A 6,541-nucleotide genomic window follows, 5' to 3' on the forward strand; every position below is an offset into this window, starting at 1 on the left:
TGACATATTTCAAAGTTAAACTTGGTGATGAAGATAAGTCTTGGGCCCCTCATAAGGTGTGCAAACAGTGTGTTGAGGGTTTACAGATGTGGACAAAGCGAACACGTGATAAGATGCCATTTGGTATACCTATGGTTTGGCGAGAGCCAGGAGATCATTTCAGTAACTTTTACTTTTGTATAGTGAAAACTTCAGGATATAACAAGAAAACTAAATGTAACATAGAGTATCCTAGTAGTCTACCATTGGCTATACGCCCAGTGGCTCATTCAGATAAAATCCCAGTGCCGGTTTCATTACACTATCATCTCTTGAAGAACATGATTATGGTGATGAACTAGGTGACAACAATGATGAACAGTTTGAAATTGAAGAGGACTCTGTTCGTAAGGGATTTGATCAGCATGAGCGGAGTGATTTGGCATGTGATTTGGGACTATCGAAGAAGGCTTCAGAACTCCTAGCATCAAGACTGCATGAGAAAATCTATCTTGAAAAAGGAACAAAGGTATCATACTTTCGAACCAGAGAAATTGCATTTCTGCAGTACTTTAGAACTGACAGTGGCTTTGTGTATTGCCATGACATTACCTGGTTTAATGGAGGAATTGGGAATTCAAATCTATAACTGAACTGAATGGTAACTATTCATCGATAGCTCAAAGCGGAGCTTAAAGTGTGTCCTCCTTCACAATGGCAATATATTTGGGTCAGTCCCAATTGGCCATTCAGTTTCTCTTGGTGAAGAATATGCAGACATAGAGAGTCATTGAGTTGTTGCAATATCATCAACACAACTGGCTCATCTATGTTGACCTTAAAATGGTATGCATCCTTCTTGGTCAGCAATGGTGATACACCAAGTATCCCTGTTATCTGTGCCTGTGGGACAGCAGAGCTCGTGAGAGGCATTGGGTGGAAAGGAATTGGTCTCCAAGATCTGCCCTAAAACCAGGTGATACAAACATTCTACTTGAGCCACTTGTTGATAGAAAGAAGATTATATTACCACCTCTGCACATGAAACTGGGTCTGATGAAGCAGTTCGTTAAAGCTTTGCCAACTGAAGGAGACTGTTTCAAGTACCTCATTTTGGGATTTCCTAGGCTGTCATTTGAAAAAATAAAGGCTGGTGTGTTTGATGGTCCACAGATTCGTCAGCTCATCAAAGATGAACATTTTATCAGGACAATGTCAGAAGTCGAAAAGAATGCTTGGTTACCATTCAATGCCATTGTCAAGGACTTTCTTGGAAACACATGAGCAAATAATTACACAGAAATTGTCCAGAAACTCTTGGAGAGCTACAAAATGCTTAGTTGCAATATGAGCATCAAGATGCATTTTCTGTATAGCCACCTTTCTAATTTCCTGGAAAACCTTGATGCAGTCTGTGATGAGCAAGGTGAAAGATTTCACCAAGATTTGAAGGTCATGGAAGGACGGTATCAGGGTAGATGGGATGTACATATGATGGCTGACTATTGTTGGAGCATCCGGTGGGATTGTCCTAACACTGAACACTCCAGGAAAAGCTATAAGTGTAAATTTTTACCTTAACCACTTAAATAATTTTCAAATGTTTTACTGTAAAAAAAATGTCATAGAGTAACAATAAATCCTTTGTATGAACAAAATAAATTTAAATAAACAGTACATTCAAGTCATTATTTCATTATTTTTTCATTGTATGTAAAATTTGTATGTTTTTTGACAAAAATGGAGGTTACCTTGTATCGTAAAAACTGGATATGATAGCAAAAAACTGGGGTCATTTCTGGATTCACCACCTGAAAATTAGTAAAAAACTAGTGTAAGATCTAACTCAACAAAAAATGTGTTCCCCAGTGAATCAGTCAAATACATATGCAATCCCGATTGTGCAGAACTTCATTGGCTGGTAGTAAAGCCTCGCTCCTGACGTGTCAGTGCCCCGCCTCCTGCATTCAAGAGTATCAGGCTGCATTCCTCAACTCAGAGCACAAGGTATACGCAGCATTATACAGCCTTCTTCCTTGCATTCTGAGTGTCAGGGAACTGCATAAAGTGTCATTGTTTCAATGGATAAAATGAAAAAGAAAAATGCATATGTATACAATAATAAAAATGATGATAAAATTGTATTAATAGAACTTCATGGTATATATTGCTCTTAATGGTCACAATTTTCTCAACTTAGTGTTCATTTTCTGAGTTGAAGCATATTAAAAATCATCTGGGTAAGGGAGAGAGGTTCTATTTATACTGGACACTGAGTGCCTCCGGTACCAGGACAGAGAGAGCACCCGAAAGTAGGAATCATAAATCCTCTCAACACCCTCTGGTAGCACCCTTGGAACCCAATGGTTGCTCCATGGCCCAGCAATTCTCTGAATACCCTGTGGTTATCCGAATGGGTACAGACGCTCAGGCATTTTGCCTCCTAGTGAATGAGGAGAGCAAATACAGTACATTTCCCCAACCTGTCTCTCCATTATACTGGCATCCCGGTAAGATAACAATCTTCAGTTCATCCCGGCCTGCACACCAGTATACCCATTTACACACGGGCATTGCCTGTCAGCCTCCTGGCCAAGGTTGGACGTAATTTGCCTCTTCTTGTTCAAAACCAGTTAAGTAACCCCAACTCATCCTGGCCTGGACACACAACAGATAGATAGATAGATAGATAGATAGATAGATAGATAGATAGATAGATAGATAGATAGATAGATAGATAGATAGATAGATAGATAGATAGATAGATAGATAGATAGATAGATAGATAGATAGTGTGGCATCCGGCCAGGGCTGGAGCCTGGCCAGGACTGCCAGGAGGACCAGAGGAGGGCTTGTACCTCCTCCAGACCACGAGGGGGCATCTGCCCTGATTATGTTGGGGGCCTCGGGTAAAGGGCTTGGAAGCCCAGCCCTGTAGGGACCCGTGGCCACCGGCAGGCAGTGCCCCGGTGTTTGAATATCCCTGGAGCCCAGCACTTCCGCCACACCAGGAAGTGCTGGGGGGAAGACGACTGGGGACACCCGGACGGCTTCCGGGTGCGCAGCCGGCACTTCCGCCACACTGGGGCGTGTCTGCGGAGGAGTGCCGGGAAGCAGCTGGAGCCCATCTGGGTTCCTATTTAAGGGGCCGCCTCCCTTCAGTTGATAGCGAGAGTCGGGTGGAAGTGGACAGAGCTGGAGAGAGGACTGAAGGTGGCCAGGAAGGTACAAAGACTGTGAGGCCTGGACATTGGGGGAACGGTGCAAGAGGCACTGGGGTTTGTGGTGCACGTAAAGAACTTTGTAAATAGTGTAAATAAACAGTGTGTGGTGGAGCCAACCAATGTTGGTCTGCTTGTGTCCGGGTCCGAGTCCACAATAGAAATTTTACTTTTTACAGAAGCTCATTACATATATGTATAATTAAATTAAAATAAAAAAGAAAAATTCATAACTTGAACTTTACAGTACCAGTGAGGCATTATACAAGTGTATTGCTGTTTGTATAAAGGAACCTCAATTGTGTTTCTTGACACACTTTTGCTGAATAATTCATTGGTTGAAAGTCCTCAGTGTTAGTGTGTCATTAAGAGGATGTGCAGCAGTGTTCATAATGACACTCAGTTTTTTTCTTCATTCTCTTCTTGGCTACAACCTCAAGGGGATCCACAGTATGTCCCATAACTGAGCCTGCTGATTTATTACTTTGATTATTTGATGGGCCTCCCTTGAAGTTATGTTACCAGATGGGAACAAGCATTTGAATTGTACACTTGCCTCTCATTGTTACATTTATATTAATAGAGATGAGCCACCAGCATTGTTATATGGAACAGAAACCTTGGTTGTTAAAAAAGTGCATGAAAGGAAACTGGAAACTATAGAAATGAGTTTGTTGAGAGAAATGTGTGGAATAAGAAAGTTTGAAAAGATCAGGAACTTGGGAACCAGAGGTACCATTCAACTTGGGGAAATCTCAAAGAAAATACAGTAAAGAAAGTAAAGTGATATGGGCATGTCATGAGACACTAACAATATGGGTTTGAAGAATTATGGATATGGAGGTGTTGGGACAGAAGAGAAGAGGATGACCAATGATAAAGTGGACTGATTGTGGATCTAAAGGAGAAAGGGGTATCAGGTGAAAAAGTGAACAATAAACAAGAACAGAGTGGATGGCTCAATATAGTGACCACACATGAAAATGGGAAAAGCTTTAGAAAAACCACATCTGAGACACCTCAGGTTTATATTGCTGCAGACTATGAAACTGCACAGATGAACTGACCTTCTGTTTGTTAAAGATATGCACAAGAATGAGGAATGTTCTCTTCCTGATACTGTTTTCACTCGCTTTTCTTTAACTTTTAATATTTCATTTTACATATCTTTATAGTTTGAAGTGCGAAGCTAGCCGATGAATATGCTGCTACTGGGCTACACTCCTAACCAATGAATGAGGTAGGAAGGCAGGTCTTCAATTCAGATACTCAGTTGAGTTTGAGTATGTTCCATTTTTGTTCATGATTGCGTTTTCCTGAGGTGGTTTATTTAAAAATATTTTAGTAAAAATAAACATGTTTGGAATGTTGTGAGCAAATGACTGGATGAGTTGACATATGGATTATGTGACATGAGTTAACATGAGATTTTCTCATGATCTTTGAAATAGTTTACTGTTGTACAGTGCTGCTCACCTTAATCCTTATTATATCAGAACATTTACATCAAAATTTGAGATGAAAATGTTTTCTTTGCCACCACTACACATTACACTTCCAAAAGTACTAGTTCCAAAATGGCAGTTTGTTAGCTTGTGTGGTTCCTCATACAACCAATTCTTGACAAAGATTTCTGTGAGATCTTGGGATCAGATGTCTTTGCATATCATCAGGCACCATGCATCTCCAGGATTTTCAACAGCATTTTTGTGCGTCGAATGTGACCATTGATCTTGCGGTCATGGTAATGTTGTAGGAACATGGGCACATGTGTCTTGGGCACTACAAACTGATAATGGTAATGCCAATTCTTTGTTGGGACACAGCAATTAAGTGCCCCTTGATGTCTCCTATATTATACGTGGTCAGGCCTCTCCCCTGAACCTTCTCTCAGTCCCGGACATACAGGATTAGAAGCTTGTGACTGAACAATGTCCTGCATTTTCAGGGGAAGATCAGGTCAAGAGTTGGAGAGCGATACTGCACAAAAAATGGATGCTGGCCCATACACCTGAAACAGCACATCGGGCATGATGTTAGCACAGCCTTTAAGCTTGAACATAAACTGTTAGAGGCACAACACCCACCTGTTTAGCCTAGACATGATCTTCGTGTAGTTCAATGCCCAGGTCAGAGCTTGGTGGTCTGTGTAGATTTCAAATGTTGTTCCTTTCAGGAAATGGCGCCACTTCTGAAAGGCCCACATAACAGTGAGGCACTCCTGTTCGGTGGTAAAATAATTGAACTTGGTGCCGTTTAGGCAGTGGCGGTTTTAGGCATGGGCGAACGGGGCAGCCGCCCAGGGCGGCATTTTTTCATGACACGTGGGGGGCGGCACACGAACTTGGAGGAAAAAAAAAATCATCTGTGCCGCTAAGCGGTTTTCTATTATCTATGATACCTCGCCGCCCTGCTGCTGAAGGAGCCGCACAGAAGCTGAGCGAGCGGAGAGGAAAGGGGATGAGGGGCAGTGGGGGTTAGTGGAGGCGCACAACTGTGAGTACAGTTCACCTGTCCTAAATGAAGCGGACAAGGAGGGGGGCTAAACTATGTCAGTGACACCTGACTTTCTTACAAATAACGCACATTTCATTCAAAATATTTTAAACACAGACCAATAATTGGCACATTTTTATTTATTTATTTAATTGTGTGAAATGGCTAATAAAAATAGGTAATAAAAAATGATTATGATGTGGAGGTGAATTGGTTTAATCTTGACTTCTGGTCGTGAGTGACAGCGTTGGGGATGATGGGAAATCTGTTGATTGCCGATTACTTAGTAAACACAGCGATGGAGAGAAAAAGGCCAAAGCTGTCAGGTGACCAATTTAGGAAAAAAAAGAAAAGATGATGAGGAGAAACGGGCAAAAGATAAAGGTATGCAACAATATTCTCTCTGTATGATTAAGGTATTCATGTCATTGTGTCAATTAGTGGTATAACGTTAACTCTTACTTTGTTAGCCTTCTTGCTTATGATGCATGCTATGCTTACCTTGCTAAAAAAAAAAAAAAACACAGGAAAAGCCTAATATACAAACCATCACAGAAATTCTAATGGTTTTATTAAATACCATTGTGAACCATTAACTTTTTTCCAGTGAAACTATTACAAAATTCCTTATTGTAGTGTGTTTTGGACACTTTTCCAATAGGATTTACCATCCCACCCACCAATAGAATCCATCATATACCAGCAGACACTGTTATACTTACCATTAAAACCAATACAATTCCCATTATAACCATTAGATCCATTACATTTTCTGTTATTTTTGGGCAGGGTTCTGTTGTCCACAAAGCGCCACTTCTCATATGAATCACATGATGAGCCTTTCA

Source organism: Polypterus senegalus, chromosome 10 (assembly GCF_016835505.1).
Source record: "Polypterus senegalus isolate Bchr_013 chromosome 10, ASM1683550v1, whole genome shotgun sequence".
Lineage (NCBI taxonomy): Eukaryota > Metazoa > Chordata > Cladistia > Polypteriformes > Polypteridae > Polypterus > Polypterus senegalus.